General features: G+C 46.4%; 1 protein-coding gene across 1 annotated transcript in view; it reads left to right on the top strand.

The window, feature by feature from the left end:
• The first annotated feature begins 1,959 nt into the window (after positions 1–1,959).
• Positions 1,960–23,945, top strand: part of THSD4 (thrombospondin type 1 domain containing 4) — a 584,514-nt gene continuing 562,528 nt past the window's right edge. The window contains exon 1 of the mRNA XM_082618510.1: positions 1,960–2,203. The gene's annotated coding sequence lies outside the window, so the exon portion shown is untranslated. The remainder of the gene's footprint in view (positions 2,204–23,945) is intronic.

Genomic DNA, 23,945 nt, shown 5'->3' on the forward strand with positions numbered 1-23,945 from the left:
TGGCTCCTAAGTCCTGCTCATACCATGGCCTGCCTGATGAACTTCCCTCATCCTTTAAGGCTCAGCTCAGGCAGAACATCCCAGATTTCCGATCCCCTCCCACAAGCTGGGGATCTGCAGATGCCCCAATTATACCTACCTCCTACCAGTATGATTTTCTATTCTGCACCTTTCTCGCCTTACTCTGAGCTTCTTTTGGACTGGAATGTTTTCTTCATTTTATCTTTACCTCTGAGTACCAAGGCCCTACTCAGCACTCTGTACATATCTCTTCAAAAAATTAATCAATCAATCAATTTTGAACAAGTTTTATTAGTTATTTTTTCTTTTTAAAAATTGTGGTTAAATATACACTACATAATTTTAATCATTTGAAGTGTCCAATTCATTGGGACATTAAGTATATCCCAATGTTTTATAATTTTTCTATCATTTTAAATGGTTTAAACTGGTCAGAGCTGTTCGAGCCACTTCATCTGGACCCAAGGGACTCATGACACTCAGAATTCATTTAATCCCACTGTGCCTCCAATCAAAATCTGTGTGAGCAAGTATGGAATTATTTCATCCTATTTGAACTAGCTTGAATCAGGGAGAACTGGCTCTGCCCAGGCTCCAGGCCAGTAGTCGGCACTCAAAGTTGGTGATTTTCTTTGGCCTAATCTCTTGCGTAGTCACTTTCTCTTTTGTTAAATTTTTTCCCTTGGAGCTATCTGCCCTGCTGCTCTCCTTTCTCCTCCCACATACCACACCCATCCCTGGTTCGCCTGGATCTGGGGCAGGGAGCTTACATTCTACGGCCACCTTCATTGTCCCACCCGTGCACCTGCACTTTCAAAACAACTCCTGCAGGCAGGCTTTGGAGGCAGTCATAATCAAACAGGCTGACTCATTTAGGGAGTCTACCTGTATCTGAACAACCTCTTCAAATATTTAAGGTCACCCTTACCCCCTCCTGGGAGAGGAGGGACATTTTCTCACAGTCATTCTATTTCCTACCTCACTAGCTCTAAACGCCTCCATTTGAATTGAAAGAATGTAGCACTGCATTGGGAACCAAGAAACTGGGCTTTAGTAATTTTCCGGCTATTAGCTAGCTGGGTAATTTTGGTCATGCCCTCTCTGGGACAATATTTGCCAGTTAGTAAGAAGAAGGGCTTGGATATACAGATCAAAGTTTGATTTTTATTATTACTGTTTTGCAGCAGGTTTTTTTCTGTGTGTGGGGATACAGTATTACCCTAAAACAAGAAAAATGCCGAATCCCTCTGGCTGTCAGAAGCGTGTTTTCTCTCTCCCCCATGCTGTCTAACTCTAGTTAGAATGTGGAGGGCTCTTGTCCTTTGTCCCTTGCCTTTAGAAGGAGCCCAGTGGGTCTTATCTTGTGTGTAAGTGTTCGCGTGTGACTGTGTGCCCTTTACGGGAGGGCTCTTCTTTCGCTGCCCTTATAGTCACTGCCTTCTTCTCCACTCTTGTTTACAGCAAAAATTTTCTTGCTGGCTCCCTGCTTCAGCCTCATCCTCATCCTCTTGTAGCCAGAATGGTTGTCACAAAACGCAAGGATGCCCCCATCCCTCCTGTGCCTCGGTCCTTCAATTGCCCCCACAAACCTCAGGATAAGATTAGCGCGGAATTCAAGGCCTTCCACCATCTGGCCCTAGTTTAATTACCTCCTGGTCTCACCCCCTTTTTCTCTTACTTGGCCAGCCCGGACCGCTCTTCCTTCCAATCTCGCCACCCTCCTCGCTCCTTTCCTCGGTCTAGACTGTCCTCCCCTCTACGGGATGATGTCTGTCCTCTCTCACCCAGGGATCCGTGGCGTTCGTCCTTGTTAAGGGGCCCCTCCGGGGAGTGAGGGTGGGTTGGGGGCCCGTGCTTCCCGAGACGGCCGCCAGGGGGCGTCAGGAGCGGATCCAGATGACAGCAGGAGGCCGAGAGTGGGGGAGGGAGGAGGGACCGAGGGAGCGCGGATCCCGGCTCTCAGGACCGCAAACTCAAGAGCAAGAGCTCTCCGCGCGCACCCGAGCCTCTGGCCGCCCGCGCAGCCCGACGCGGAACCCGGGCGCAGCGGGAGCCCGTGCAGGACGGGCGCGGGGCGGCGGCGGCGGCCGTCCATGCGGCGCGCTCGGGGCTGCCCGGCGCCGGGGACCACGCGGGGGCGAGGCGAGGCGGCCGCCGGCCGCTCCGGGACACGGACCGCCAGGTGAGCCGAGCTGCCCGCGCCGCGCGCCCCTGCGCCCAGCCCGCGGGGTCACGACCCGGCCCGGCCGCTGCCAGCCTCTCGGCCCCCCTCTGGACCGCCGGGCGGGCTGGCGCGGGTGGCGGGACGCAGTGGGTGTGTCGGGGGCGCCGGGGGGCTGCGTCCGAACCAGGCTGGGGGAGCCAGCGCGCGCCTAGCTCGTGCCGACGGCTGCGCCTCCTTCTGTCCTCTTCTTTTCCTGGGGTATTTGCTCTGTCCCAGCGCCAGCACTCACCCCTCCACCCTCCTACTTGGAAACTCTAGGGAGAGTCAACCTTGGCCGTCCTGGAGTCGGGGCCCCGAGCTCTCTTGGTTGCGGCAGCTGGGGACTGGCGAGTGAACACCCAGCCCGCGCGACCCCACGCTAGCCTCGCCAACCTCCTGCCGGGGGCCGGAGAGCTGGTCGAGTCTCGGTCGGCGCGCGTCGAGACCCAGCCTGGGGCCTCGGCCACATCGTTTTCTAGAAAGCCTCACATCTCTGTGTGTGTGTCTCAGCTAAACCTAGCGCCTCTGGGAGCCGGAGTGGATGGGCGGTTTCCGCCAACTCCGGACACTTCCTCAAGTGTAGCCCAAGTACCTGCAGTCCCTTGGCGCGCTTGTAGAATTAGCTTTTACAGAACTAGCCCACACTGGAGCTTTAGCGATCTGGAAGTTAATATTTTTTTCTTTGAAATAACATCAGCCCTAAGTTGGGAAGAGGCTTTCACGTCGTTCTCAGGCCCACTTAGCATCGGGAATTTGTGGGGTCTGGGGTCTCCTTAATCAGTCCACAGCCAGCCCCGCGCCCCACCCCACTGCCTGTGCCTCCACTACTGCCTGGCGAGTGTGCGTGCCTGCCTCTCTTCCTGTCTCCTCTGTGACCCCCACCACGCAGCCCTTTGTCCCTTGGCAGGCAGTAAGTGAATCTGAAATCTTGGTCCTGGGTAGCCAAAGCGATCATGGGATGCCTGTTGGAATTTGTTAAAAGAGACATAGAGACCTGAGAGAGGTCTACGGAATCATTTCCTCCAACTGCCCTTTCGCAGCTGAAGGCACCCAGGTACAAAAGAGTCTAAAGATTTTTCAAAGATCACACAGCTCTTAAAACCTGTATAACCTGCGTATGTCTTCTACTTCATTGATAACAGTGATGAAGTGGTTGGGCTTAATAGGACTTTACTGGGTCTCAAAATACAAAGAAGCAAACATTTTAAAAAGGTGATTTAAATACAGTGCTACTCAATTCCTATGGATTTTCGTTGGCACCATAGTTGAATTCCTTTAGAAAACAAAATCCTAGCCCTGAAATTAATGCAAGGAAGCAGACAGGAGCCCTGGGACTTTCCTATAAACCTCTGCAGGGCTGTAACAGGGATTTCCCAGAGGTCCCGGAAACAAGTTTGGGTGATCAGAATACTGGAGGCCCTAGTGAACAAGCAACTCGGGTGGCCTCTTGTGGGGAGGGCTGGCCAGATGAGCTTGTGTGGTCTCCTCCATGCCCAGCACCCAGCAGGGTGCCAGCTTGGTCTTATCTTCATTTCAGTCTTCCCTGCCATGTAGAAGTGGTTCCAGTTGGCTGTTAGGAAAAAATAAATAAAGTACAGCCTAGAGTTTGGGCATAAGATCAGGATTGGATATTTTGACTTGGAGGGTTGTTGTTGACCTAGAAATGCTTATTGTGATTGTAATCAGTTATCCTAAAGAGTGTCTGGGTACTGATTGCCTATCCTTTTCCATCCCCCAACGCTTCTCTCCATGGTACCACCTTTCTCCCAGTTGGCTGGGAGTCTCTATGTTTGAGGGCACCAGACTCCGCATCCCAGTCCCCTCATTTATAGCTAATTTGTTACCAAGTCCCATCCACGTTCTTTTGTGGTATCCAGGAAATTATTTTCCTGTCTCCATTCCCTCTGCTCCCTTCTTAAACCATGTCCCCGTTACAGTAAGAGTCTCCCCTCTTGACTTCTGGCCACGATTCCCTTTCTTCATTTTAATCCATCGTCTTTCATGCTGACAGATTAATATTCCTAAAATTCTGATTGCACCACATCACTTCTTTCAAAAAATCACAATGGCTCCCCAGTACTCACTTCTATTTAAATCTTCTCCAGCCAATATTTTTGGGGGTCTGCTGTGTCAGGGAATGTTACTACATGTTGAGGCTTAAACCAAGAACAAGACAATATCCTTGCCCTTGATTTGTTGACAGGCTAGCAGATGATGTATAGCCACCTGGGAGAGAAAGAGATGTAAAGAAAGAACCACAAAACAAAGCAAAACATTGGGAGTTGCAAAGCATCAAGGAGACACAGATGAGGGAGAAATATTTTCCTGCGTGGGAAGAGCTAGGAAAATTTCTGCTGGGTTTTGAAACATGGGGAGGAGTTCAAGGAGATGGGAAAGGCTGGAAGGGGGGGAAGCATGGCAGGCAAAAGGAAGAGCTTGAGCAAAGACCTAGAGATGTGAACGTGTTGGTATGGACATGGTGGCGTCAAGGCCATTCTTCATCTGGATGTTTCAAACTTGCCTTAATTTGAGTCTACTTTATTGATCCAAGAGCAGCCCAACTCTTCCCTGCCTGAAATCCTTCACTCCACTTACCTGTTCTTTTTATCATGGTCTTGTATGTCCCCTACCCCCAGCTCAGAAATGCAGATTTCCCCTCTGCTGGTCTAAATTTTGCCAGGAAGTGGATCCCAGCCCTTCTTGCACATGCCCATCCCTCTCTTCCATGAACCCATATTATGTGTCCCCCTGCATTCTTCGCACGGTCTCTGTATTCAGCCTGGACATGTCGTAGTGGGCAAGCTGCATCTCCCCAGCCACCCCAAAGTTTCTCCAGAGCAGCTTCTGGGTTTCTGTTCCTAGGGCCTCTCCCAGGCCGTGGGGCATAGTTCCAGCACGTTGCCAGCACCAGCGAACTTGAAAATGTGACTGGCTTTGACCTTCCATCCTACTTTTCCCTCCTTTCTCTTCTTCTCTCCACTTGTCCCACCTTTTATCTTTCTCTGTGTGTGTGTGCAGAATTGTGATATTTATTTACGTATGTGCAGATCTAAAGGTTGCACGTGTGTTTATTGACTGGCTTCTCTTTGAAGGTAATGGTTTAGAAATGCCGTGCCAATTGCTAACGCAGGGCCCAGGCTGCCACCGGGAGGGGAGCTTCAGTGCGAGGCTCTGCCTTGAGGCTGCTTTGCAGACTCTTGCCCTCTTTCAGGATCCCCCCTCTTCACTCCCCTCTGCTTGAGCTGTGTGCTGATGCTGGGCCACCCCTCATCTTGGGCCTGATTTGCCTTCTTTTCTTTCTCCAACCCATCAAAACTGACTTCTCCGGTTTCTGGAGCCTTGCTGGCCTGATGAACTCTTTCAGGTCATGTTTAATGAGCCCTGTGTGTGCTGGGCTTGATGCTTTCATCCTTCCAGCAACCTGTGACAGAGACAGTATCATCTGCATTTCATGAGGAAGGAAACTCTGCTTACTTGCCTGAGGTCAACAGCTCAGGTTTTGAATCTAAGTCTTAGAACCCAGCTTCCTAAGTCTGGTGCTCTTTCCACTATATCACTGTTTCCTGAAAGGGTTGTTTTCAGAACACCTGAATCAGAATTAGGATCTGGTGGGGGAAAAAAAAACAGATTCCAGGGTGGAGGCAGGGCCTGGGAATGAGCATTTTAAAGACAGCCTCAGGTAATTCTGCACGGCTCAGGTTTGAGGACCACTGCCCGAGGCTGCCTTTACAGTGAGGTTCTAATGACAGGTGGTGAGTTAATGAGCCACTGGATCCCAGGTAGCAGGGTCCTTTTTAACAGAGGCCTTGACCTTGACTCTTAAGGAGTGAGCCATGGAACAGAGCCCTCTTTTGGTCAAAAGGGTCTTCAGTTCAGTCCTGAAAGCATGCTTCCCACCTCTCCCCATCAGGCTCACTGTGAATGCATTTCTGGGCCTGAGCATGTGCTGAGGGAGAGGGACCAGGGTGGATTGGTTTGGAGACCCAAGTTGCCTGAGGTGACAGTGGACTGGGACTCCCCAAAGAGGGCTAAGCGTGTGGGCTTGGTGAGTCCCACCTCCTTCCCCAGAGTGGGGTCTGGTCATTGACACATCTCCTTCATTCTACAGGCCTTTATTTTGCACCTTCCCACCTCTAGGCTTGGTTTCCCCATCTGTAACAAAGGATGGCCACATCCTGGAGGGCTGGTGTAAGGACTGGTGCACAGGCACATGGGGCATTAAGCAAAGGCCTGGCACCTAGTGGGTGCCCGGTGTCAGTTTTCATCCCATTTAACTGCTCTGTACCCAGTCAGCACTTGGCAGGCAGTTGGTGCTCAATATATGAGCTCTAGAAAAAATATATCATCTCAGGTCCAGAAGGTTTGTGTCTGAAGGGCTGAATATTGCAACCTTATATTCAAACCCAGGAGATGAACACCCCCAGCTGTGCAGTAATAATAGTGATGATGATGATGATGATGAAGAATTATCCATTCAACATCCTCTTCCCTCTCCATTTCCTTCCTCCCATTTCCCTTTAGTTTCCTCCAAGAAGGACCTAAGAAACAGGTAGGCAGCAGTTTGCTTTTATTGATGGTTACCTGTCCCGGGAGAGTGGTCCCTTTCTGCTTATCTCTTTTTCTTTTCCCCTAATCCTTTCCCTGAACGTCCTGTGCATGCTGTCTTCTCCCATGAGCCTTACTCAAGCGGATCACTGGGCAGTACCCCGGCAGCGTTCTCCCTTAACCCCTCTCCTCTCGGGCATGGTCCGGAGAGCCTGCCTACCCTGCACTTGTCCCAGAAGGATGGCATCAGGCAGCCCACAACCTGGGCTGGGCAACCCTCCCAGACAGCTGGCCGTCTGCCCTAGGGCTGGCCAGGAGCAAGGACCCAAATAATGAGTGATTAATGGGCGCCCCATCTAATCTCCTGCCAGGGGAAATGAAGGGCCAGCCGTGGGCTGGGGCTCGTCATGACCTGCTCCAGGTGGGCTTGGAATGCACCCAGCTCAGGATGGGGATTAAGGCTTGAAAGATGAGAGGAAATGAGATGTTAACCCTTTAGGTTGTGGCCCTCTGAGCCCCAGCAGGGAAATCGCAAGGGAATTATCTGTAGGCATCTGATGAAAGGGGAGCTTGGCCTTTGATTTACGGCAGGGATGCAGTCACATGACTGAGGGGAGAGCAGCAGGGTGAGACAAGTGACATCTTGGACTTAACCATTTTTCTTGGAGGCTCAGGTTAATTTCTTATGCAAATGGATACGCGGACTGCAGGGAGGCTGCTCTACCTGCTTCCTTCTTGGAAACCTTCTGATCATATCAGCACGTTACAAATTTGTAGTTGCCAAACAGACTTTTCCTTCTGTAACACGGTGCCTCTGATCCCTTGTCATTTCGAGGAGGATGGAGAAGGGAGTCTGGCACTGGCTGGACACCATCTTCGGCATTGGGTCCACCTCCTTCCCCGGTTCAGGCAGCTGAGGGTGGGAGCCCTCCCGAGCCAGCTGCCTGAGTTCAGGCCTTGACTCAGCCATGCTGGGGAGCCCTGAACAGTTCCTTAACCTCTTGTGCTGTAAGTCTTCCCATCTGTAAAATGGGCATAATAATACATACATACATACTGTGGGTGAGAGTCATGAGAATGTAAAAAGCTTCAAACAGCCTCAGGCATGTGGATGTGCCATGTGAAGGTTAGCCATCACTTTTTTCTCGCTTCTCTGCAAAGGATGTAAGCAGCTTCTCTTCCACACCTCTCACATTTGCTTAGGGTGATTGATCTCGATTGTTTGACCTCTAACCCTCACATGCCTTGAATTCTGGTCCCTCTCGCCCCTCCCTTTGCTACTGGCTCCCTGGCCTTCAGCTGCCCTTTTGATTCCACTCCTTGCCTCCCACCCCTGCCTCCGTGCTTGGAGGCCAGAGCTGGTGGACTGGGAAGTGACACCTGCCTGGTCCTGTGGTGGCATGGCCCTTCCACACCAGCGCTGCCCACAGCCAGCCTTGCTGTGACCTGACAGCCCGGAGAAAAGTGGCTGAGAGTAGGGAGGGCAGCTGCCTTGAAAGCAAAATTAGGAGCCGTGGAGACAGTCTGACCTGCGTGCCGATCACAGCTCTGCCCCTCCTTCTGGTTTCTTTGAGCTCTGGTTGCTTCATCCTTGATTGGTGCTAAGAATAGCAACACTTATCTAATGGTCGAGAGGGTCCCACCCGACAGTGGACATGAGGCTCTTTGAGACTGTCGGTGGAGGCGGAGCGTTTATTGCTGGTTATAAGGTGAGCCTTGGGAGTGGAGCTGTGTGTCTTCGAGTTTTGAAGTCTTGTTACAGGGTATGCACTGACATCCTAGCCTCTAGCTCTATTTAGTGTCTTTTCCAGAACAGACAAGTACTCAGGTCCTGCTTGACTTTAGTGATGTTTTAGTCACGGCCCAGGGTTTCATTCTTTTTTTTTTTTTTTTTTTGATTAATTTTTATTGGGGTATAGTTGATTTCCAATGTTGTGTTAGTTTCTGCTGTACAGCAATGTGAATCAGTTATACACATACATATATCCACTCTTGTTTAGATTTTTTTCCCATATAGGTCATTACAGAGTATTGAGGAGAGTTCCTGTGCTATACAGTAGGTTCTTATTAGCCCAGGGTTTCATTCTGCTTGAAGTTCAAAGGATCTTCTGGCCAGCTAAGGGAGAGGGAACTGCTGTTTATGGAGCTCTGTGTCAGGTGCTGGGATTTACCTACATGAACTTATTTAATCCTATCAACAATCCATGTAAGCTAGACAATATTCTTCTTGTTGTACAGCCTAGAAAACTGAGGCTCAGAGAGGTTAAGGAAATTACGTGGGCTCACACAGCAAGTGGATGTCAGAGTGATATTTGAATTCCAAGTCATCTGCCTCCAAAGTATGTGCTCTGGGGGAACTACTGGGCCAGTTAGTGCCTCATTATAATTATAACCCGCTGAGAAGTCTAATTGTAACCACTTAAAAGTCTAATTGTAACCCACTTGAAAATTTTAAAAATTGAGATTCACCATTTTAAAGTACACAATTCAGTGGTTTTTACTTTATTCACAAAGTTGTGCCACCATCACCGTGATCTAATTCCAGAATATTTTCAGCACCCCTAAAAGAAATTCTGTACCCATTAGAAGTCGTTCCCCACTCCTTCCTCTCCCAGCCTGTGGAAACCATGACTCTACCTTCTGTCTCTATGGATTCTGGACATTTTATATAAATGGAATCATATAATACATGGTCTTTTGTGACTGACTTTTTTCACTAAGAATAACGTTTCCAGGGTTTGTCCATGTTGAAGCGTGTATCAGTGCTTCATTCCTTTTTATTGCTGTGTAACCCACTTAAACTAAAAAGTAAGGCTGACTATTTTGCTTAGAGAAGGGGTGGAATTACAATCGCAAAACCGATGTAGCACAAAGTGGGGCTCATTTTTTACTGTGGGCAGGTGTGACACAACCATGAATATGGGGGCAGGTGGAGTGAGTACGGCTGCCTGAATGTGTGGAGGCGGAGGCGGGAGGGAGGTTGGCTGGGTTCCCACGTCTCGGAGTAGCAGGGATGCCCAGCTTCTCTCCTCCAGGCACTCGTGCTGCCCTTGGCTTGTGCCACTGGCAAAGCCTATTGAGATGTGCCCTGGGTGCCATGGACCCCTGCCTGGGAGAGGTGGGCTGGAGGGTTTTGGAGCTGTCTTTGCCACAGTCTGCCTAGTTTCGGTACAGTATAGACAGTTTAGCCCCTGCACAGTTTGCTGCATAGGTTTTAACTCCACATGGACCCCGGTGTCAGATGCTGTGTGCTGATGACAGCCCTGATGATTTGCTTTTTAAGTTTCTAGATATAACACTTTATTTTTTTCTGATTACAAAGGTGAGATATATTTATTGCAGAAAACTTAGAAAATACAGAAAACACAAAGCAGAAAAATAAAAATCACCCATAATTTCCCAACCAATGATGACCATTATTTTCAATGTGTATCTTCCTGGTGTCTCTCTCTCTCTCTCTCACCCTGCCCACACACACGTTTATAAAATTGGTATTATGTTAAACATATTGTTTTGTTCACTACTTTTTTCACTTAATAATTCATCATAAACATTTTCCTTCTGTACTAAATATTCGATATTCTTCGAAGACATGATTTTTTCTTATTTTTTTCTTATTTTTTATTTTTTTACATCTTTATAGAAGTATAATTGCTTTACAATGGTGTGGTAGTTTCTGCTTTATAACAAAGTGAATCAGTTATACATATACATATGTTCCCATATCTCTTCCCTCTTGTGTCTCCCTCCCTCCCACCCTCCCTATCCTACCCCTCTAGGTGGTCACAAAGCACCGAGCTGATCTCCCTGTGCTATGCGGCTGCTTCCCACTAGCTATCTATCGAAGACATGATATTTTAAATGGCTGCAGTGTATTTTTTAAAAATATTAATGTTTGACTTATGATAGAAACCCTCTAGAAAGTAGGCATAGAGGGAACTTACCTCAACATAATAAAGGCCATATATGACAAACCCACAGCCAACATCATTCTCAGTGGTGAAAAACTGAAACCACTTCCACTAAGATCAGGAACAAGACAAGGTTGCCCACTCTCACCACTATTATTCAACATAGTTTTGGAAGTTTTAGCCACAGCAATCAGAAGAAAAAGAAATAAAAGGAATCCAAATTGGAAAAGAAGAAATAAAGCTATCACTCTTTGCAGATGACATGATACTATACACAGAGAATCCTAAAGATGCTACCAGAAAACTACTAGAGTTAATCAATGAATTTGGTAAAGTAGCAGGATACAAAAGTAACACACAGAAGTCTTTTGCCTTCCTATACGCTAATGATGAAAAATCTGATAGAGAAATTAAGGAAACACTCCCATTTACCATTGCAACAAAAAGACTAAAATACCTAGGAATAAACCTACCTAAGGAGACAAAAGACCTGTATGCAGAAAACTATAAGACACTGATGAAAGAAATTAAAGATGATACAAACAGATGGAGAGATATACCATGTTCTTGGATTGGAAGAATCAACATTGTGAAAATGACTATACTACCCAAAGCAATCTACAGATTCAATGCAATCCCTATCAAACTACGAATGGCATTTTTCACAGAACTAGAACAAGAAATTGCACAATTTGTATGGAAACACAAAAGACTCCGAGTAGCCAAAGCAATCTTGAGAAAGAAAAATGGAGCTGGAGGAATCAAGCTCCTGGACTTCAGACTATACTACAAAGCTACAGTAATCAAGACAGTATGGTGCTGGCACAAAAACAGAAATATAGATCAATGGAACAGGATAGAAAGCCCAGAGATAAACCCACATACACATGGTCACCTTGTTTTTGATAAAGGAGGCAAGAATATACAATGGAGAAAGGACAGCCTCTTCAATAAGTGGTGCTGGGAAAACTGGACAGCTACATGTAAAAGAATGAAATTAGAACACTCCCTAACACCGTACACAAAAATAAACTCAACATGGATTAAGGACCAAAATCTAAGGCCAGACACTGTAAAACTCTTAGAGGAAAACATAGGCAGAACATTCTATGACATAAATCACAGCAAGATCCTTTTTGACCCACCTCCTAGAGAAATGGAAGTAAAACAAAAATAACAAATGACACCTAATGAAACTTAAAAGCTTTTGCACAGCAAAGGAAACCATAAGCAAGATGAAAAGACAACCCTCAGAATGGGAGAAAATATTTGCAAATGAAGCAACTGACAAAGGACTAATCTCCAAAATTTACAAGCAGCTCATGCAGCTCAATATCAAAAAAACCAAACAACCCAATCCAAAAATGGGTGCAAGACCTAAATAGACATTTCTCCAAAGAAGTTATACAGATTGCCAACAACACATGAAAGGTTGCTCAACATCGCTAATCATTAGAGAAATGCAAATCAAAACTACAATGAGATATCACCTCACACCATTCAGACTGGCCACCATAAAAAAATCTACGAACAATAAATTCTGGAGAGGATGTGTAGGGAAGGGAACCCTCTTGCGCTGTTGGTGGGAATGTAAACTGATACAGCCACTATGGAGAACAGTATGGAGGTTCCTTAAAAAACTAAAAATAAAACTACCATATGACCCAGCAATCCCACTAGTGGGCATATACCCTGAGAAAACCATAATTCAAAAAGAGTCATGTACCCCAATGTTCATTGCAGCTCTATTTACAATAGCCAGGTCATGGAAGCAACCTAAGTGTCCATCGACAGATGAATGGATAAAGAAGATGTGACACATATATACAATGGAATATTACTCAGCCATAAAATGAAATGAAATTGAGTTATTTGTAGTGAGGTGGATGGACCTAGAGTCTGTCATACAGAGTGAAGTGAATGGACCTAGAGTCTGTCATACAGAGTGAGGTAAGTCAGAAAGAGAAAAACAAATACTGTATGGTAATACATATATATGGAATCTAAAGAAAAAAAACAGGTTCTGAAGAACCTAGGGGCAGGACAGGAATAAAGACGCAGACTCAGAGAATGGACTTGAGGACACGGGGAGGGGGAAGGGTAAGCTGGGACGAAGTGAGAGAGTGGCATGGGCATATATACACTACCAAATGTAAAATAGACAGCTAGTGGGAAGCAGCCCCATAGCACAGGGAGATCAGCTCAGTGCTTTGTGACCACCTAGAGGGGTGGGATAGGGAGGGTGGGAGGGAGACGCAAGAGGGAGGAGATATGGGGATATATGTATATGTATAGCTGATTCACTTTGTTATACAGCAGAAACTAACACACCATTGTAAAGCAATTATACTCCAATAAAGATGTTAAAAAAATATTAATGTTTGCTTAAACAGTCCCCTATTTTGGACATGTTGGTTTTTTTCAGTTTTTTGATATTATTTATAAATAAAACTGCTTCTTTTGTGCATTTTTTGTACATCTATTAATGCATAGCGCTCCTTCTGGGACAAAAGATATAAATACTCTTAAGGTATTTGATACATATTATCAAATTGGCCTTCCAGAAAACTATATAATTCCACAACTGTGCTATATTTTAACTTGAGTTTTACTGTATATGTTACTTTGCCGAAGTACTCGTCCATTCCCCTCTCCCTCCCTCCTTCCCTTCCTTCTCTGTACCCCCTGGCTCACCCCACATGTCAGCACAGTACCCTAATTGCTCATATTGTTTTCTCCTTGATATTTGCCTATATTTTAATTTAAGCATGTTTTTTTCACATAGTATGATTTTTATATTAAGATTTCTCTTGACATAGTCGGGGTTCCCATTTTTAAGCTTAATGACCATTTCCATCATTTTGCCCCATCATGGGTTCCTTAGCCATTCCCCATCCTCTGTTAGAGATCTAGGTGGTTTCTAGTTTCTTCCTCATCAAAAAGTTAGTACTACCAACTTGAATGTTCAGTTTGCTCTTTTGTTTTGTGTTTTTCTGATCTCATGTTCCACTTTGGAAATTCAGTTCCTGGTCATGTAATTACTAGGTCCAAAGCAGGAGCTGTTCTAATAACATCAATGCTGCTGAGGGGCCTTCAGAGAAAAGGTACCTGGGAGGCCCAGGTGAGAGAACCCAGAAACAGAATGGATTCTTGTTTTGGCCTCCCTTTTCCCTTCCTTATTAGGTACTGTTCTTTCCTCGGGGAAACATGGGAGGAACTCAACACCTCACTCCTACAAGGGATATAAGAGGTGCTGCGAGTTGGGGCTTACCAAGTTCCATGCAGAGACGTCATGTCAGTGTTTGTACGGTGTCCACATATAAATGGCATCATACGATAGGTGGTCTTTTGTGACTAGCTTCTTTCACTAAGCACAGTGAAGGGGAAGATCTTGGCGGCTTCTGAGATTGTGCAAATATGCTTTCGTGGTTCTGCATAGGCCTTGCCTTGCGTCCATTCACCCCGCTTCCAGTACTTTCTGAGCCCTGGCCACACATGGCAGCAGGACCCTCCATCGTAAATGGTGTGAATTCCAGTCCTGACTTTGTCACTTAGTGCCTGTGAATAGCTTAACCTGTTCCAGCTTCAGTTTCCTCATTTGTGAAAAGGACTAATGATCACTGTACCTGCCTTCAGAGTGAGAGGAGACAGCGTTTGTTCATTCCTCTCTTGAAACGAAGGGCCTTCATAGGTGCTGGGACATCTGTCCGCCTTCAAGAGAAAGGAGCTGGCATTCCTGCCTTGGGGGGCACTTACAGCCTCGGAGGGGCCAGGCGGGGAGATGATGCGTGTGATAAAGGGAAGGCAGGGGCCCAGGAGAAGAGCATCAGACGGACAGTGGTGGGAAGTCACAGCGACTTCAGAAGGGCTGCACGCTGACATGGAAAAGGGAGGGAGGACGCAGAAGCCTGTTTTACGGGAGGGTTGCGTTCTCGAAGACCTCACAGAATTCAGATCTCTCATCATTCAGACTGTGGTTTTCCCCAGAGGATAAATGTACAGAGCGTGCATGGGTGCGTGGCGCATTCTCAGAATGCATAAGTTTGCTCGAAGTTGGCTTTTCATGCTGTCACTGTTAGCACCAACACCGCACAAAGGGCTCACTCATAAACGGCCCACTTGGTATCTCAGGACGGTTGTTTGGCTTCCTCGATAGCCAAGTTGCCAATGGTGGTTGTCCCTGTGATCATCACAGTGTGTTTTCAATCCAGCACCACCATTTGACAGACCATCTAGATCAGAGGTCAGCAAAACTTCTTTGTAAAGGGCCAGTGAGTTAATATTTCAGCTTTGTAGGGTCTTTGTTGCAACTAATCAGCTCTGCCTTTTGAGCACGAAAGCAACCATAGACGCTACAGAAAAGAATGGGCAGTAAAAACCTTATTTACATGCGCTGCAATTTGTATTTCATATAATTGTCATGTCGTGAAATGGTATTCTTTCGGTATTTGTTCAGCCATTTGAAAATGTGACAAGAGCAGGCCATGGGACAGGTCTGGCCCACTGGCCAGGGTTTGCTGACCCCTGGTCTAGATTACTATAATATTTGAAAATTGTTTTCAATTGAGTGAATGTTAAAAAAGAAATAAAAAGAGTGAATGTTAAAATAGCCCTGCAGTCAACAAAATCACTCACAGGAGTTCCAGTGATCATAAGAGCATAGCTAAGTTCACAAGTTCTATCAAAAGATTGTGGATATTGGGCTTCCCTGGTGGTGCAGTGGTTGAGAGTCCGCCTGCCGATGCAGGGGACACGGGTTCGTGCCCCTGTCCAGGAAGATCCCACATGCCATGGAGCGGCTGGGCCCGTGAGCCATGGCCGCTGAGCCTGCGCGTCCGGAGCCTGTGCTCCACAATGGGAGAGGCCACAACAGTGAGAGGCCCGCGTACCGCCAAAAAAAAAAAAAAAAAAAAAGATTGTGGGTATTTATCTGGGTGATACCAATGTAGGCAAATTATTCTAACGAATTTTAAAATTTAAATCATATTGTTTTGAAATGTAGGCATCAAATGACTTTATTAATAGTTATATCATTCTATTGCGTGGTTCAAATTGTATCCCATAACTTTGTTCATTGCCGTGTACCATCCTGGAATCTAACAACTCTGCCTGCCTCTAGACAGTCTGATGGCCTATGGTAAGGGGTTTGGAGCTTAATTCTGGCTGGAATTGTTGTTGTAGAAGCATGGGAAGGAGCACCAAGGCGTATGTCTGGCACATGGTGAATGTGGGATAAACTTTGTTCTCTCTTTTCCCTTTCTTTTCCTCCCCACCCAAATGTTCTGTATATTTGGTCAGCTCCAAAGCATGTGGAGCCTCTTTGAAATTGTTGCTTTGGTTCTTTCCACATGCAGTAAAGTCACTAACCTTTTTAAATGGAAACAAAAACAAAGGCTGTTAGAAAGCAGTTTCCCCTCCCGGGTCACCAGCTTTCCCTTGTTGGAGAATAAGCAGTGCTGTGCTGAGACCACGGCCAGGGCCAGAAGAGAGGCCCCAGGTCCAAAGCAGGCGCCTCCAGCTGGGTGCAGACCCAGCTCTCCAGCCAGGAGGGGGGCGTCTCGTCTGCTGGCTGCTCTGAGGTCCACAGCTCCTGGGTGTATCTTGGTTTCAGAGATTCCAACGGTAGGAAAGCCAGGATCCTCTCCAGATGGGAGACCACCAGCCCCGAAGGTGACTGTGATGCTGTGGTTCTTGGCTCTCGAGTGTGCTTTTGCTGTGTGTGTTGGATGGAAGGCCCGTCTTGAGTAGACATGTGTTTGTGTTGTTCAGGGGGCTGATGTGCATAACCACATGTGCTTTCTGGCCTGGGGTCTGGCAGGACGGGAAGAGAGGCAGCCACCATCCTTTGGGTGGTGAGATTTTGCACTGTTATGTTGGGGAGGGGGCTGGCATTCTTCCTGTGCTTTTGGAGCTCTTTGGTTTATAGACGAGTGGTCTTGGAGCCGAGGGCATGGACGTTGAGTCCTGACTTTGCCACCGCTTTGCCATTTGATCTCCAGTAACCCATCCTGCTCTGTCTCTGGGGTCACTAATTCCTCACTCCTGAATGCATGATGATAGCCATTTCTGGGGGCCCATTTCTCAGCTGAGATGTGTGGGGAGCCTGGACTTTCACTCCCACCCACAGCAGTAAGGCGTCCTTGCCCCTCCCCGCTGGGTGGTCAGAGGAGGCCTAGTGGAGAGTCAGGACTCTTACCACCACCCAGTAGTAACAAGGCCATGCATCCCCTCCCACTCTCTGCCTTCCCCCAGTGGTGCCAGTGGAGGCCTTGTGAGGCACAGTGATGTGGCCCTCCTACCCCTCCCAGCCAGGGAAGTATCAGTGGAGACTTGTTGGGGAGCTGTAACCCCCTCCCCTGTCAGCAGTAATGATGAGTCCTCCTCCCCCCCTCAGGAGGCCAAGCGGGGAACCTGGACTTCTGTCCCCACCTGGCTGTGATGAGGTAGGATTCCCCTTCCTCAGCTGGGGCAGTGTCAGAGGAAGCCAGCTAAGATGGAAGGTTTAAGTAAGTTCTAGAGCCTCATAACGTAATACCTAAAATGTCCAGGTTTTAACTGAAAACCACTCGTCACACCAAGATGCATGGAGATCTCAAGCTTAATGAGAAGAGACAACACTGAGGTGATAGGGAAGTGGCAATTATCTGACGAAGATTTTGAAGCAGTCATCATAAACATGCTTCAGTGAGCAATTACGAACACGCTTGACACAAATGGGGAAAAAAATAGAAAGTCTCAGCAAAGAAACAAAAGGCATAAAGAAGAAGCAAATGAAAATTTTAGAATGGAAAAAGACAGTAGCCGAAACAAAATCACACTGGGTGGGCTCGACAGCAGAATGGAGATGACAGAGGAAAGAATCAGTGAATTTGAAGACATAACCATAAACATTCCCCAATCTGAACGACAGAGAGAAAATAGACGAGAGGAAGAGAAAAAAAAGAGCAGATCCTCAGGGGACCTGACATTGGGGTCTTTGAAATCCCAGTAGAGGGGAAAGAGGTTAAGACTGAAAAAGTTCTCAATAGACTAATTGCTGAAAACTTCACAAGGTTAGGATGAGACACAAGCCTCCAGGTTCAAGAGCTTAGTAAATTCCGAACAGGATAAACCCGAAGAAATCCATACTGAGATATGTCATGCTCAAACTTCCAAAAATAATTTTGAAAAAGAACAAAGTAGGAGGAGTCAGTCTCCCAGGTTTCAAGACTTATAGCCACAGTAATCAAGACTGTGTGGTGTTGGCACAGGGACAGAAGAGAGAACCTAGAGGTGTGCCCATCTGATTTTTGGCAAAGTTGCTTAGGGAAATCAGAGAAACACTTACTGCAGTGATCTGGATGGTGATTTGGAAGAGGCTGGTAGTAGCTGGAGAGGAGAGGGGAGGGTTTACCTGAGAGACAGTTACAAGCAAAGAATTGACAGCTAGCAAGAGATGAGGTCTAGGACTCATGGGAGGGGGAAATCACAGAAGCCCAGGCAGGCTTTGAGCTTTGTTCATTGGAAGAATAGTGATACCACCATCAAAGTAGGAAAGCTCAGCAGGAAGAGGACTTTGTGTGGAGCTGGTGACCAGGTCCTTTTATCATTCAGCATGTGTGGGCCATCAGCAGGAGGAAACCAGAAGTACAGGAAAACAGTCTGAATGAGAGGGTAGGCCTTGAGACGTTGGTTTTTTGTTTTGTTTTGTTTTTTGTTTTGCGGTGCGCGGGCCTCTCACTGTTGTGGCCTCTCCCGTTGCGGAGCACAGGCTCCAGATGCGCAGGCTCAGTGGCCATGGCTCACGGGCCCAGCCGCTCCACAGCATATGGGATCTTCCCGGACCGGGGCACGAACCCGCGTCCTCTGCATCGGCAGGTGGACTCTCAACCACTGTGCCACCAGGGAAGCACGAGACGTTGGGTTTTTGAGACCTCTGCATGAGATAATAATCAAAGAGGTCAGAGTGTAAGAGTGCTTCCCCAGTGTACAGAGCTCGTTAGCGGGGAATGGGTTGTGGTTGATATTTTTCTAGTCCTGGTTTGGGTTACAGGGGGAGCAGACAGAGGAGACCGGCAGGGAACAGATGCAAATGGCTGCTGACGATTGGGTTTAAGAAAAAGGGTACGGTAACGGTTTTATTCTTGCTAAACCCAATTGTCTTTTACTGTCCCCCTTGACCTTTGGGTGACCTTTGACTCCAGCGACTTGCCTCTCTTGGTTTCCTTGAAAATATTTCCTAATTCACAAGATGGCTGTCTGTTTTTCATTATCATAATCTTTTAATCATGGCACCCGATTTCAGCTTTACCTAATACCAGCCCATCACAGAGTTGTGTCAAGGAAATAAGACTAATTTGCCGGGGTTTTGCTTCCCTCTGTAAGGATATATGAGCCTTTCAGCCTACACTGCACAGCAGTGATTGCTACAAATCATTGACTAGATTTCTATCGCTTAAAAAAATAATGACATAACTCAAATGTCAATGCAGAAGCCCCAAGAGCTGAGCAGGGAAAGGCAAATCCTTCTCTCTGATGTTCAGAAGCGCCAAGGGCAGAGTGTGTGGCCGGCTGATTTATGGTGGCCGAGGCACACGGAGCCGGGATGTATTCTGGACGGGGAAGTGCATGGGGGCACTGAGACGATATGCTGGACTCAAGGCCAAAGCTGCCGTGGAGTGAACAGGGCAGAGCACAACCTCATACACAGCAGCTCCCCTGGCTGGGCCCAGGCTGCAGCCTGCATTGTGCACCGGTAAATGTGGACTCAAGCAGCTCTCCAGGAAATGTGTATCTGATGCAGTGTGTCAGGGGACCTGAGAGGCAGCTTAATGGAGTGCTGACACAAGCCAGGACTCGACAGCAGGTGGGCTCGGGTTCCATCCTGCTGCTGCCCTTTACTAGGGGCATATTGCTTCTGGTGACCTCGGACACAGTGCTTCACTGCTCGCGGCCTCAGTTTCCTTCTGTGTAAAATGGATATATCAGTAGCACCTACCTCGTAAAGTAATGTTTGAAAAGTGTTCAGCGCAGTCTGTCAGGTATTATACACTCAATAAAAATTAAACATCTGTAGTCTGATGTGGACATGGTGGGAGGAAGAGGAGGGTGGGACGAATTGGGAGATTAGGATTGACATATATACACTACCATGTATAAAATAGATAGCTAGTGGGAACCTGCTGTAAAGCACAGGGAGCTCAGCTCGGTGCTCTGTGATGACCTAGATGGGTGGGATGGGAGGGTGGGGTGGGAGGGAGGTCCAAGAGGGAGGGGATATATGTATACATATAGCTGATTCACTTCGTTGTACAGCAGAAACAAACACACCATTGTAAAGCAATTATACTGCAATAAAAAAAATCTCTAGTCAGAGCTTTGCCTCTAATTAGCTGCGATACTTTGCACCAGTCAGCTTATTTCATTGAGCAATCAGTTTATTCATCTGTGAATCATACTTACAAAATAATGGATTTGGAGAGTTGGGTTGGAATCTCCCAGTTTTTGTGTGCTTTGTGATTCTGTGATGAGATGTCAATCAGAAAAGTCACAAAGGAAATAACGGATAGATTTAAAGACAAAATGAAAACTTATTTGCATAAAAGTTGCAAGCAAAATTAAAAGACAAAAATCAAACTGAAAGAACTTGACAAAATAAGGGTCAATGTCCTTAATATAGAAACAGCTTCTTAAAAATCAACTGAAAACATTATGAGCTCTACTGAAAAACTGGTAAAAGAGGTAAAAAATGCACAGAAGAGATAGTACACATGACTAATAAAAATGAAAAACGATTCCAACTTTACTGGTAATTGAAGGAATACAGTTTAAATGATTTACTTTTTTTTTTTTTTTTTTTTGGCCTATTGTGACTAACACACTGAGTGCCCACCCTGTACCAAGCAAAGTTATTACTCAAAGGTTTCCTGGGAGTAAGGACAGACCACATTTTCCACACGCTCTTGCAGTTAGGTATGGCCATATGACTAATAGAATATGAGTGGCAGTGATTTGTTAACGGCTTCTCAAAGCTGTTAGCTCAATCCCCCATGCTTTCTCTTTTCCCTTGTTTGTTCACGGGCTGGGAAGTAGAAAAAAACCAGCTGAGGATTCTGAGGCTCTAGACAATGGTGGAGCCAAGCCGCTAGATGAAAAGAAACTGGGTCCCTGGATGCCTGCATGCCTGTGTGGAGCAGTGTGCCCCTTCCAAGCCACATCAGACAATGAATTGAGCAAAACCTTTTTGTTGTGTTAAGGCTTTGAGACTCTGGGATGGTTTGTTGCAGCTCTTAGCCCACCCTAACTAATTATGGATCAAATTTAAAAAGATTATAATGCTAACATTATTGGCACGTATGTTTATTTCATCCACTACAGTGGGATTTTAGGTGGGTATGCTCTTTTCGAAAACAACCCATATGTAAGGAGGACCTTAAATAGTCATACCTTTTGGCTTAGTGATTCTGGTTTTAGGAATCTACCATAAGGATCTAAGCAGAGAAACAGATAAAGAATTTCCTATAAAGATACTCATCACAGATTCCAACAATAAGGGAACTACTTAGATATGTTATCCAGCTTCCATGGGGTGAACTATTATACAGTGATTAAATGAGATGTTTATGATTTAAAGTCAAAAATAGAATGCAAAACTGTGTAAGTGATTTTGTATATGTAGCATAGACAGATAATATAGCTAAGCATTAAGCATAGAAAAAAGACCAGAAGGAAGAACACCAAAAGCATTCAGAGTGGTTAACCTGGAATGTGAGGCTCTGAGTAATTATAGCTTTCCTCTTTATGTTTTCCTGTAGTTTTCAATTTTTCCTCAATAAACATGTGCAATTGTATAGACAGTTTTTTTCTAAAAGACTGTATCATATTAGCTATGTTCCACCGAGCCTTGAAGTCTCACCTAGACCTATCTTGTGGATGAATTTGTTGCTTGCTGTCTGTGAGTTTGTCTTTTAGTGTTAGTGCACGTGGCATACCCACTTCCCCGACGTGTGTGTTTGTACGTGTGTGTGGTGCGTACACAGATGTACACAGATGTTTGCCAGAGTGCCAAGAGGCCATTTGTAGATGCCAGGACCTTATATCAAAAGGAGGGGAAGGTGGACCAGGAGGGGAGCTCAGCCTGAGCCGAAGCTCCCATTAGTCTTATGGCCACCTGCCTTTGACCAAAGGTGGCTGCAGAATATATTGCTTTTTGAAATGAGATGCATCATCACCTTGGAGAAGGCCTGGGTAGCACATCAGAAAATCTGTGTTTCCTGTGCAGAGCTCAGGCTGTGGAAGTCTGATCTTGTTTCCTTTGATGACTACAATCCAGGGATTAAAAATCACTCTTGGCAGAGGATGCTGGGGAGAGGTTGAGTCTGAGTAGGGAAGAAGGCTGGAGTGTGTCTCTAGGTATCTTCGATTCCTAGGTAGGGTGGCCTGCATCACATCACAGCTGTTTATTCGTGTGTCCAAGTAGGGCAGAGAAGGTCACTGATGGTGTTAATTTCAGAAACAATTAGCAGTCACTACAAAACAGGAAAGTCTCTATTCAGATTGTGGGCTGGGCATCAGTAGTTAGAAATGTAGTATGGTCATGCTTGAAGAGAATGTCCTCTGAGTGAGATTGAATGTTAAGTTCTCTCTGTCATCACAGAACACCTGTTGGGCCCCCAGCTGCTGTTCTAGGCACCAGGAATATAAAAAATAAGTCTTTGAGAAAAGTCTTTACTCTTCCGTAGTGTCCTGTTATGGGGAGGAAAGGAAAGCACAGATCATGATGATACACTGTGGCAGTTGCTAGGTTGGAGTTTTGCATATGCGACTTACACAGAAGTAAAGAAATTTAACCAAGTTGATCAAGTGCTGTAAATCAAGTGACTAAGTAATATTTGGAGAAGAGAAAGCGCTCTTACTCCAAATGCATTTCTCCCTTCGATCTGCAGTATCATGTCATCCGAAATAGAAAAAGCAACTCTATACAGAAGCAGGAACAAATGGCTCATTTATTGAAAATATCTTGCCCGCCTGATATTTCTACCCTTGACTGTTTTCCTTAGTTACCTGGGAAGCATTTTTTAGGACTGAAAACAAATATACACCACATCAATGTTGATGACCATGAAAATGATGTAGTTTGCACTGAAATCCTTGACTCATCTGTGCAGATTACCTAGTTTCTCCAGGGAAGAAAGGAGAAGTAAGGTGTTTCCTTTAATGAGTTAGCAAAACCCACTGTAATGTGTTTGCTTAATAGTATCCAGGGAGGTTTAAGATCTTCTTAACATTTTTACCTAATTCAGATTCTCTGGGTTTTCAGGAAGCTCTGGGAAGGCCAGTCAGTTTGCAGAATGGAGGTTCTAATGGGAAGAAATGAGTTCTGTGGCTGGGTTTGAATGTGATGGGAAAAAAGGATGGGCTTTGCAAGGGGTAGGAGAAAAGACCAAATATTGAGAGTAGAGGGAGTGTCAGGAGAACATGCCTCTGGCCTCAGGTCAGTAGGGGGAGACTGGAAAGGTGACCGGTGGGTTGGGGCTCCAAGGTCAGCTTTCCTGAATACCCTGCTGCCTGAGGCAGGATTTCCTGAAAGGGCTGTGGCGAGTGATGATGGCCAGCAGAGGGCTTGGGAGGGTCGGACCCTCTGCGGAGGCAGCACACATCTGCGGTGGGCCGGTGCCTTCGTTCTTTCTCTAGGGCAGTCTGTAGCCATTTACTGAGCACCAGCAATAGCACCTAGAGAGAAATCAGACATGGGCCCGCTTCCTAAGAAGTAAAAGTCTATTGGAGACACGTGCTGTTCATCCTTCATTCATTCATCAAACTTTTATTGCAGGGCCACTCTGTACCAGGCAAAGATGAGTAAAGATGAAAAGATGAATAACTTACCCCTGGCCTTGAGAAGCTCCCCAACCAGTGAGGGACAAGCGTAAACAGAACATAAGAGAGCATGCCTGGTATCTGTTAAAAGAGATGATAATCCCTTCTCTTTTAAGCTTCTAGACCCTGTCCTGTACCTCCCATTGTTGTCTGGCAAATTTGCCCACTGTATTGTTAACGGTGACTCTTTTGAGAAAGGATATTTCTTTCTCAAAAGAATAAAGTAACTGCTAATAATAAAAGTCCACTGTGCTGGGCTTCCCTGGTGGCACAGTGGTTGAGAGTCCGCCTGCCAATGCAGGGGACGTGGGTTCGTGCCCCAGTCCGGGAAGATCCCACATGCCGCAGAGCGGCTGGGCCCGTGAGCCATGGCCACTGAGCCTGCGCGTCCGGAGCCTGTGCTCCACAAC

Source organism: Mesoplodon mirus, assembly GCF_964341445.2.
Source record: "Mesoplodon mirus genome assembly, chromosome: 4".
NCBI lineage: Eukaryota > Metazoa > Chordata > Mammalia > Artiodactyla > Ziphiidae > Mesoplodon > Mesoplodon mirus.